Consider the following 12,127-nt stretch of genomic DNA (forward strand, 5'->3'; position numbering starts at 1 on the left):
GCCAACGTATTCCTGGGCACTGTACAAAAGTAAGAAACATGGGGTACAAAACAATACAGTTAATGGTATACACCGATATACAAGATCATAGTCTAGGGCCAATTTAGAGGGAAGCCAAATAAACGTATCTGCATGTTTTTGGGATATGGGGGAAAAGCAGACATGGGAAGGACATACAAACTCCGTGCAGATAGTGCCCTGGCTAGGATTTGAACCGGGGACCCAGCGCTGCAAGGCAAGAGTGATAACCACTATGGTACTTTGCTTTCGATGCTGCCATAATTGCGGTAGTTCCTTTTAAACAGTAGCGTCTAAATCACTCACTTGAAACAAACTAGTTAAGTCAGAATGTATCTGAATGTCAGAGCATCTGGTCTGCATCTGTGCTCTGGGTCAGGAGCTAAATATTAGTAGTAGAAACTGTGAAACTAGAATCCCTGTGTTCACATGAGGAGGTGAGACTTAGTACTTTCCACGGCATAATGCAATTCCAATAATTGCTAGCGGTAAGGGCTAGCGATCGTCTAGTATATATTTGCATGATTCAATTGAGAAAAAGTACTGAGTAAAATTGACCTTACCTGGCCCTATGAATCTAATCTCGTCTGAATGTCCAGATATTATTTTCTTTCGATCCAATTAGTGGTTTTTAGATGTGGATATATTTTAGATGTCATTTCATGTCAAGAAAGATAAGTGCTAAACTTTTCACCGGCTTTATCCAGATGATGATGTGATTATATCCTTCAACTAAGAATGATGCTTTTTGCGCCAAACTGATTTCTTTTATTTTCTTTCTTTCTTTCTTTTTTGTTACATTTTATAGTAAAAATTTAAAAACAGAGCTGTGTTGTCTCCACCACAAATAAACTCTTTTAATCTCTGGTCTCTCATACAAAAGCAGTATGTTATGCGTGGGGCTCCCCCACCTGAATTTCCCCTGCCTTGCATTGTCCATGTCATAGCAGAATCTTGTCCATGTCAAGAATAAGACGCTCATTCCTTCCTTGCGTAAGAGGCGGTGGGGGTAACTAACCCCATACTTCTAGATGGGGGTTGAGGTGACTTATGGTTAAAGGTGCCCATACACTCGTCAGATTGGCAGCAGACAGATAAGAAATGCATCTGATGATCTATCTGATGCGTTTTTAGAACATTTTTTACCAGGATAGAATTCCAATAGATTTCAGTTTGAAATCTGTTGAAATTCGATCTGATGGCATTTTTTTGCCATCAGATTTCCATTAAGGCCAATGCAAACTGATAAGCAATCTCATCAGATCGACCTAAATTTTCCACCCTGCTAGTTCGATGGAAATCCATCGAAATCGATCGAAATCGGCCGTCGATCGGTCGATTGGCCAACCGATTTGCGATCGATCGATCGATCGATCGATCGCGATCGATCGGTCGGCCAGAAAATCGGCTGAGTGTATGGGCTGCTTAAGTCTCCTTTGAAAGGAGAGGGATATGGAGGCTGATATATTTATTTAATTTTAAACCATGTATATTGCCTGGCCGTCCTGCTAATCATCTGCTTTTAATACTTTTAGCCCTTGGCCCTGAATAAGCATGCAGATCAGATGTTTCTGACTATAATCTGACAAGATTAGCCGCAGGCTTGTTTCGGGTGTGAGATTTAGACACGACTGACGCCAGAATGATCAGCAGGTATTGTTTAACTTCTTGCCGAATGCGTCACGCAGATGGGCGTGGACGCGGCGGCAGCCTCAGGAGCGCCTAACGTTGATCGGCAGAAGGTCCTTGGGGCGTGGTTTGCAGGAGATCGTGCGCGCTAATACGCGCGCATCCCTGCTTGGATGGCTGAGCTCTGCTCCACCTTCAGTCACCCAGCGGCGATCGCTGCTAGGAGACTATTAGACGGCCGTCTAATTACCGTGTACAGCGCTGTGATCTAAGCCAGTGCTGTACTGGGGACAGTGGTGTGACACGGCGGAAGTGATCGGCTGATCACGCTGATTGGCTGGCGGGGGAATACAAAAATATATTTTAAAAAAATAGGGAAATTTAATAAAAAATAACAAATATTTGTGGAAAAATAAACATCTGGGGGGCGATCAGACCACCCCACCAACAGAAAGCTCTGTTGGTGGGGAGAAAAGGGTGAGGAATCACTTGTGTGCTGAGTTGTGCAGCCCTGCAGTGAGGCCTTAAAGTTGCAGTGGCCCAATTTCAGTAAAATGGCCTGATCTTTAGGGGGGTTCAACACTGTGGTCCTCAAGTGGTTAAAGGGAATTAAATATGGCAGCCTCCTTATACCTTTAGCTTCAGGTTCCCTTTAGTATTTAGTTTGCTTCTAGGTGTACTGAAGGGGAGCAGTGTGGTCCCACCACTGAAGAGATTAGTTTAAAGACTCTATTCCAAAAAGGGACGACCTTAGGGCAATCCCAGAGGGCACATGGAGGAGTGTATCCATAGAGGAGCACTCCCTTCAGCACTCTGGAAAATGTTGTTGTGACATCCTCGAAGGGACATGGGGGGCCGGGTACCACTTGGAGCTGATCTTTTTTGTAGTTTCAATATGAGTGGCACACTTAAAGAATTTGTTCTAGTGAAGTCTTGTCCATTAGTGGATTCATATGAAGGTCCAGGGATAATGTTGGAACCGATACCCTGATGAAAAGACCGAAGACCTATGTGGCCTCAAAACTTTCAGTAATCTTGTTACAAGTTTTTGTGCTGACTTTTTTGCAATCTTTTCCTGTGCAGATGGAGGTGGTAGGGATGGATTAAGGCTATTGTTCCTAGAGGGGTATTGTGGTGTAATGTAACAGAGGCAATTTAACATCCAGTAATGCACTGCAATTGTAAGTTTATGCAATGTTCAGAGTATTCGGAACGATGTGATGCAACAGACTCTGGTATCTCAACAGGGAGCCTGCAGTCCGTCACCACATAATGCGCATTAGCAGTGGCAGTGAAGCATACTTCTTATTGGCTGTATGCTTCACTATATGCAATATAATGTGCACATAACATGCAATGCGACTTCCCCTCAGATCCATTCTTGTTTTTACACGGAATGCAACACAGACCCACTGTGAACTTACTCCTATACTTTTACTGCCGTAGGCCAAGTTTCTTGGAGCTTCCCATCCATATGCAACAGCCAACCTCCCATTTCAAGTGCGGTATCTCTTCCACGTGGAACGTCCATGTAAACCAGTCCTTTTGTTTCACAGGATGTACCACACCATTATGCAGCAGCTCCCTTCTTCCATATGATGTTCTCCACTTGCTGCTGCCCTTTTCGGTTTACAACCTCCACTTCCATATACGGCAACCCCTCCTCCATGTCCAGCCGTCCCTTGGGCAGCAGCCACCCAAGGCCTGAGCCTTTGTGGCCTTTTCTGGCCTTATGAGGTCTCATCATCCTCTTAAGCAGTCCTGAGCATATTGGTACCTTGCCTATTGTACATTAGACCTATGAAATAAGTATTCTGTCCAGGACTTTTTTTCCCCAATAAACTGTTTATTTTCACTTATGTTCCTGATTGCTATTAGAATTTGCCATGTACAGTCTTGGTTTTCGTAGACTATTGCTATATATGTTAAACTCAGATCTAGATCTAATAAAAGTGCGATTTAGGGAACAGGTAAGGGAAAAAGTGACAGTTTCAGAGATGTATCTGCATTCAGTTCCCCGAGGCAAATATGTTTTCTATCTCATTTACACTTCTTTAATTGGAGTAACTCCACCCCTTTACGGTCCGCACTGGAGCAAATGCATCTTGATAGGTATCGGTGACAGTAATTAATGCCGCCACCAAAATATGCAGCTTAAAACTACAATTATTCATGATTTCAAAGCCGCTGTGAAATAGAGGTAATACAGTTTTGTATTCCATGTAAGAACCAGAAACTCTGTAGAAAAAACATGGATGACTTCCCATGTGCAAAGGATTAAACTGACTTTTACCCTAAAATGAATCCAATACAGTATATAGATTTGAACTGAAAAAATCCTATACAATAAATAGATCTGAACTAAATAGACTGCATTCTTTTCAAAATAAGTAGAATACTTTTGTTGAGAAGAACACAGTCCAGTCAGCTCAGATCATTATACAGATAGTTCCCAATTAACTGAATGAAATAGTGACTTTAACTTAAATCTGTTTGTAAATTGGAACACTCTGCCCCAATGCCTCCTGTGCCTCCCTTTGTGCCTCTAATATGCTCCTATTGTCCCCTGTGCCTCCAATGCTCCATTTATGACCACTTCGTGCCTCCTGTGCTTCCATTGTCTCCAATGTGACCCTTTGTGTACCCTGCTACATCTCTGTGCCTCTTTCTCTTCCCTGTGCCCTCTCTGGCCTCCCTGTGTCCCCTCTTTGCATCTTACTCTGTCGTTGTGCTCCTTCTGGTCTCCCTGTGCCGCCTCATAGCAATATTTTCATTGCCCCCCCCCCCCCCAAAAGAAAATATTATAAGATACCTTTGTTCCCTCCCCCCCCCCCCCCCCCACCAGTTTTAGGTAGCCTGAGGTGCAACCACAGAATTGCAGTAAGTGACCCTGTAGTATCAGAGTTCAGAGGTACCCCCAATATTAAAGGGGCACTACAGCAAAAGACTGTAAAATGTAAAATATGTGCAAACATATACAAGTAAAAAGTACATTTTTGCCAGAGTAAAATGAGCCACCAATTACTTTTCTCCTATGTTGCTGTCACTTACAGTAAGTAGTAGAAATCTGACAGAAGCTACAGGTTTTGGACTAGTCCATCTCTTTATAAAGGATTCTCAGGGATATATTTGTTATCAAAAGCACTTAGTGAATGGCAGTTGCTCTGCCCAACTGCCAAAAAACCTGTGTAGGGAGCAGAGAAGCTGGCCAGCATTATTGTTTAAATCATTTTTAGGGAATATCTTTATAAAAAATAAAAGCCTTGCTGAGAATTCCCTATGAAGAGATGAACTAGTCCAAAACCTGTCACTTCTGTCAGATTTCTACTGCCTACTGTAAGTGACCGCATTGTAAGAGAAACGTAATTTATGGCTCATTTTACTCAGGAAAAAATGTACTTCTTATTTGTATATGTTTGCACATATTTTAAATTTTACAGTTTTTCGCTGTAGTGCCCCTTTAAGAACCCCTCCCCCCAGTTTAGATATCCAGAAGTGTTCCCCACTAAAAGAGGTCAGAGGTATCCACAGTATTAGGTAGCCCCCCCCTTCCCCACTAACGGTAGCCAGAGGTACTTCCACTAATGGTAGCCCCCCAGTATAGTATCTAGGAGTGCTCCCCACTAAATGCAGCTGAAGGTACTTTCAGTGTTAGGTAGTCCCCCTGAGAGAGGGGCCTCCAGTAATAGCCCCTCAGTATAGGTAGCCAGTTGGGCCCCAAGTATTAGCTAACACATAGACATAGAATAGATAACTTCTCTCCTTTTCTCTACTCGCATTACTCTGCACCTCAGGAGACCCACTGTGGATCCACTGTTGGCGACGGGCCCCACAGCAGACACAATAGCTGCTACAGTGTTCCTTACACCACTGCTTCCAGCCCGCTGTAGTCTGTCAGCTCCCTCAGTGTCCGTGCAGTCCCCTACATTCTGCCACTGTAAAGAGAGTAACAACCGCTACTGGCCTGTGCAGCTTGTTTACTCATACAGGAAGATGGGAATCTCTGTGCACTCTGTACTCCAGACAGAATACCATTGCTGTGGGGGAAAATAAAGCATAATTTGATTTACAGTGTATGCTTAATTTTAATTTTTTACAGGGGCGTAGCAATAGGGGGTGCAGAGGTAGCGACCGCATCGGGGCCCTTGGGCCAGAGGGGCCCCGGAGGGCCCTCCCTCAACTACAGTATTAGCTCTCTATTGGTCCTGTGCTCTTAATTATCACTTCTATAGATACTTTGAATGGTGGTAATGACTAACAAACTGTTCCCCATCCCCTTCTTGCACCTCTGACACTGTAGTTGCCATTGGCAGGTTTTGGTGCGCAGTGGCAATTGTTATGTATAGAGTGCTTGGGGGGCCCCACTGTAAAACTTGCATCAGGGCCCACAGCACCTTAGCTACGCCACTGATTTTTTAAAATATAGAATTGCCTGCAAACTCAAATGGAATATGGAAGGATCATTCTTAATAACATTTAAAATACGTTTGTTGTGTCATTATATGTTTTAGTACCTTTGTAACAGGCAACAGTGAAATTTAAAGAACATCTACAATTGCTATTATTCCAACACAGCCTGGAGTCTGCTGCAATGCACTGCAGTGTGTTTGCCTTACCTGTCAGGCTATGCACAACTGGCAAGTTGAAGGACACATCTGCTCCATTCACAGCATACAGTTTATAAACATATAATTTACAGGAAGTTTTACATGCACTTGATATGTGAGAATATAAGACATAAAGAGCAGAACAAACTCTCAGTTCCGTTGGAAAGTGCGGCGGAGGCAGCACACGGTCCTGTGTCTCCACATTCTCCTGCATTAGGGACACAGATGAAATATTCATTTATCCAAGATGTTGTAAACATCACTACAAATGCATCAAGTCACTTCAACACAGCAGCTTATGATTTTTTCAGGTCCCAAGGACTCAATATTCTGCCTCTCGCCTGAGATCACAAAGTCCCTACAGATGATCCGCGAGTTATTTTATCTACGGGCTGGAGACCTGAAGCTGAGTAATACAGGGACACAGATCGGCAGCTCCTGCAAATCCTATATGGCCTCGTTTTATCAGAGTGTCTTAAAGTGTACCGGAGACAAGGCAGTTTAAAAGTTTTATACGTACCTGGGGCTTCCTTCAGCCCCATTTGCACGGATTGCTCCCACGCCACTGTCCTCAGTCTTCTCCATCTTCTGTATCGGGTCCCGTAAGTTTGGCTAGTCGCAGCCAGTCTGGGCAAGCGCAGTGCGCTCTCTCCGGCGGAGAATAGTACTGCGCCTGCGGCGTGGGAACGATCCTTGCGGATGGGGCTGGAGGAAGCCCCAGGTATGTATAAAATCTTTTATACTACCTTATCTCTCTTTTCCTTTAACTTAAAGCTAGTATTTGATGTGCCTGGAGAAGGGCTATCAGTGGACAAACTCCAGAACTTGAAAGTAAAAAAAAAAAAACAGAAAACCAAGAGCACCAAGGTAGTATTTATATAGACACTGGAATAAGGAGAAAGAGTAGTGCTACTTACAAAGGTGGGTTACTAAGGGTAACCACATTTAAAAGCCTGTGCAGAATTCCAGCTCCATGCAGATATACTTAGGAGGAGACAGGATCAGTGGTGAGGAGCGGGAAAGGAGGCCACGAGGAGAACGGCCGTAGCAGTCACCCCAAAGACTAAGAGGGGACCCGGCAGCCATGCAAAGAGACTACAGTGGACCAAGTAAGGCAGAGGCCACCCGGCCAGACAGTGACCGGAGACCAGAGGCAGCATGCACAGAGTCCATCTGAGCTAGTCCGGACAGAAAGGACATCAGCAGCCAGATGAGTATTAGGCCTGAGAGCAGAGCAGGGACAAGGTCCTCCAGCACCCAAGGCTGAGACACCAAAGTGTGCCCCTCCATCCCTCCCACCCCAGCTGTCACACACTGATTGCTATTAGACTAAGAGGGCCACAGGGCCCACAACCTCCCCAACACCTTAATCTCTAGTTATCTGGCTTGCAGTCCCTGCTATGTATCCCTTTTTCTTATTTCTTTCTGCTTCAAACACAATTAGTAATGACAGCTGAGTGAGTTGTGCGCCCCTCCTACATTGCGCCCTGAGGCTGGAGCCTCTCCAGCCTATGCCTCGGCCCGGCCCTGCCTGAGAGCCAACTACAAGTTACAGTGTGTGTTCAGTTAGTAGCCAGTGTTCAGCAGAGGTTTGCTGAGATAGAAATATAGCAACCCAGAACCTGAAGAGACCAAGTCTGTTCAAAGTGCTGTTACTAGAGACTGTTTGTGTGCAAAAGCTTTAAAGATACAAAGATACAGTTGGTGATGCAAGATAGAGCTGCCCAGCTAAGGTAAAGACATCATCTGCTGAATATATAAAGCTTATTGAGTGTAAAGGCCTTGCTGTCACTAAGAGACATTAACAGCCTCCATAAGTACCCCGCAGAGCTGATACATGCCCCCACCCCACCCCAACCCCCCTTTGCATGAAGTCCTGTTATAGAGACGTTGTCAAGTTCTTCCTGTCAAGTCCAGAGTTAAAGTTCATGTGTTCTTCTGTGCTATGTTTTGAAGTGTTACTAAGAAGTGAACCAAAGTGTGATTTATGCATATTACCTAAGTACACGGCCCTAAAGAAACCAGAATTTACTAAAGCTGTGAGAGTAAAGAGAACCTGTCAGTATCATAATTGAAAGAGGAGGAGTTGCATTCTGTCTTGTGATATTAAAAGTGTGCTACAGTAAGAAGTGAACTGACCTTTGACCAAGATACAGAGCCCGCTTACTTGGAGTACAAGTTTTGCAACATCTCTAAATTAGAGCTCATTCAGCCTAAAAGTCAAAGTGCACTAAAAAAGAGTTATATTGTGGGAGAGTAATTTGGGTGGCATAGCTGGGTGCATTGGTCACTTTGTATTTTTATTTTGTTTACTTTTATTTTCTTAATCCTTTTTGATAATTTGATTTCTATTTTGTTTGTTTTTTGGGAGGCCCCATCCAGAGAGGTGTGTTAAGTGTAAAGTGGGTTTGTGGTAGATAATCAAGGGTAAAGAGTCTAGGACAGGGGTCGGCAACCCGCGGCTCCGGAGCCGCAAGCGGCTCTTTTTCCCCTTTGCCGCGGCTCAGTCCCGGCTCCGGTGCTGCAGGGCTGCCCATTCTGACACTACACCGGTAGTGGGTGACTGGGTGTCAGTGGTTGCGGCGCGCGTGTGACGTTTGCGCGTGTGACGTCACGTGTGCTGCCGCTGGCCGGCAGCCTATCAGAGAGGCCGCCGGACCAGTGCAGGGCTTCGGGCGGCCATTTTCCCGTAGCCCTGCAGTGTAGTGCAGGCAGGACGTGACGTCGGGAAGGAAGAGGAGCCGACGGAGTTGCGCGCCACAAGGAGGTCGGGACCGGAGGTCGGGACAGGAGGAGATCGTGACAGGAGGTCTTCTTACTAGGTGAGTAAATGGGGTTTTCTTTTCAGATCTGCTGAAGGATTTGTGCATATTGGGGTCATTTCTGCTGAAGGATTTGTGCATATTGGGGTCATTTCTGCTGAAGGATTTGTGCATATTGGGGTCATATTTGCTAATGAATTGTGCATATTGGGGTCATATCTGCTAACGATTTGTGCATATTGGGGGTCATTTCTGCATATTGGGGACATATCTGCTAACGATTTGTGCATATTGGGGGTCATTTCTGCATATTGGGGACATATCTGCTAACGATTTGTGCATATTGGGGGTCATTTCTGCATATTGGGGTCATATCTGCTAACGATTTGTGCATATTGGGGACATATCTGCTAACGATTTGTGCATATTGGGGACATATCTGCTAACGATTTGTGCTTATTGGGGTCATATCTGCATATTGGGGTCATATCTGCTAACGATTTGTGCATATTGGGGACATATCTGCTAACGATTTGTGCATATTGGGGACATATCTGCTAACGATTTGTTCTTATTGGGGTTATATCTGCATATTGGGGACATATCTGCATATTGGGGACATATCTGCTAACGATTTGTGCATATTGGGCTCATATCTGCTAACGATTTGTTCTTATTGGGGTTATATCTGCATATTGGGGACATATCTGCATATTGGGGACATATCTGCTAACGATTTGTGCATATTGGGCTCATATCTGCTAACGATTTGTGCATATTGGGGACATATCTGCTAACGATTTGTGCATATTGGGGACATATCTGCTAACGATTTGTGCTTATTGGGGACATATCTGCTAACGATTTGTGCTTATTGGGGTTATTTCTGCATATTGGGGACATATCTGCTAACGATTTGTGCATATTGGGGACATATCTGCTAACGATTTGTGCTTATTGGGGTTATATCTGCATATTGGGGACATATCTGCTAACGATTTGTGCATATTGGGCTCATATCTGCTAACGATTTGTGCATATTGGGGACATATCTGCTAACGATTTGTGCATATTGGGGACATATCTGCTAACGATTTGTGCTTATTGGGGACATATCTGCTAACGATTTGTGCTTATTGGGGTTATTTCTGCATATTGGGGACATATCTGCTAACGATTTGTGCTTATTGGGGTTATATCTGCATATTGGGGACATATCTGCTAACGATTTGTGCATATTGGGGTCATATCTGCTAACGATTTGTGCATATTGGGGTCATATCTGCTAACGATTTGTGCATATTGGGGACATATCTGTTTTATAATGGTTTTGCGGCTCCCAGTTTTTTTTCTCTTTTCGGAAACGGGTCCAAGTGGCTCTTTCATTCTTAAAGGTTGCAGACCCCTGGTCTAGGAGATCTGTGAGCAAAGTGAACATCCTTTTTGGGATCAACCAACGAACTGTGCAACTATACAGTACCATCTTTAAGAACTGTCACAAGTTCCCCCAAGGTTTTGCTGAGCAATAGAGCTTGGACTTGGTTGAAAGGGACTGAGAACTGTTTAGGAATATAGTTTAGGAAAATAGTGATTATTTCAGGAAAAGGGACTTGTAAAGTACCCCTGAATGGGGGGGAAGGAAACGGAGTGAAGCTCATGGTGGGCTAGTTTATCTCCTGAATGTCCAGATGCTGCTCGTTGTCCTTCGGAAAAGAGGAAAAAGGGCGCTGCCATGGGCGCCAATTATAAAAGCTGTGGTTTGCATCAAAGAAAAATTTGGGCGCCCAGAGGTGCCCAGTAAAATCACCGGTGCCAAGGCTTCCCGGTATGCAAATTGCAGCTTTACCGTACCCGCTATGTAATGCCAAAATTTGCATATGGGGAAGCCTTGGTGACCATGATTTTATAGGGGGGGTGGGGGGTGGAGGGATTATTTGAGTGTCAGGCACCACCTGGGGGGGGGGGGGGGGTTTAAGGCTTAGGCTTAGGTAGAAGAATGGTTAGTGTTAGTCAACAGTAGAGGGTGGTCTTAGGGTTACGCATCGGTAGAGGTAGGTCTTAGAGTAAGAGCCGGAACAAAGTCCTCCAGCACCTAAGGCTGAGACACCAAAGTTCGCCCTTCTTCCCTCCCACCCCAGCAGTCACACACTGATTGATATTCGACTAAGAGGGGCCCTAGGCCCCCCACCACCTTGTTTCCATGTATCCCCTTTTCTTATTTCTCTCTGCTTCAAACACAGTAGGGGAATGATAGCTGAGTGAGTTGTGTGCCCCCTCCTACACTTTTCCCTGAGGCTGGAGCCTCTCTTGCCTCTGCCTCGGCCCGGCCCTGCTTAGAGTTAGGCACCAGTAGAGATAGGGTTCTGTGTGAGAGTAGGGTTAGGTTAAAACATAGTAAGATATTGGTAAAGATTACTGATATTTTACTATAGGAATTAAGTAGTAGCATATTGGTAATTTTAATGATATTCTACTAGCAGCAATCCCCTGTGCCCCTTTTTTCCAGGTACCTTTTTTTTTTTTTTTTTTTACATAAATGCTCTCTTGTTACCTGTGCCCAGTCCTCTAAGTATTGTATGGTATCCTTCAGTTGAATACTTTCCTGGAAGTTCCCCCAAAGGGCACTGTGTGTTTCAGAACTGCAAAGGCTCAAGTTCCAAACCATGCATGCACATTGAAAGTAAGCGCTTGTCCAGGAATACTTTCTTTCACTGTGCATTACAAAACTTGTGCATGTGCAGTTCAAAATCAAACTACGTCACTCCTTGAAGAAGGCTTGGGAGGTAAGAGAACCAGGTATGGGAACGAGAGTTATCCAGAGGACAACTGTAACATCTGTAGGAATGGCGGCTGGGGACACGCAGGGTGTACCCGCAGCCACCTTTGTTCACTCTTCCCAGACCTCATCCGTTCCGTCGGCGTCTAGCACGCCGGGAACGGTTGGGCGAACAGTGTTCGCCACTGTTCGGGTTCTGCAGAACATCACCCTGTTCGGGTGCTGTTCGAGTTCGACCGAACACCTGATGGCGTTCGGCCTTTTATTTCGGGTTCGCCCGAACTACTCAATGCCCCCCGAACAGGGCCCTGTTCGCCCGAATACGGCCCCCCTAT

The 12,127-nt window shown here is 44.9% G+C and overlaps 1 long non-coding RNA gene across 1 annotated transcript in view; it reads right to left on the minus strand.

Moving 5' to 3' along the window:
* Positions 1-4,779, minus strand: part of LOC137525019 (uncharacterized) — a 42,908-nt gene extending 38,129 nt beyond the window's left edge. Inside the window, exon 1 of the long non-coding RNA XR_011022843.1 lies at positions 4,699-4,779. This is a non-coding gene — a long non-coding RNA (uncharacterized lncRNA). The remainder of the gene's footprint in view (positions 1-4,698) is intronic.
* Between the last annotated feature and the right edge of the window lie 7,348 nt (positions 4,780-12,127).

This window comes from Hyperolius riggenbachi, chromosome 7, assembly GCF_040937935.1.
Source record: "Hyperolius riggenbachi isolate aHypRig1 chromosome 7, aHypRig1.pri, whole genome shotgun sequence".
NCBI lineage: Eukaryota > Metazoa > Chordata > Amphibia > Anura > Hyperoliidae > Hyperolius > Hyperolius riggenbachi.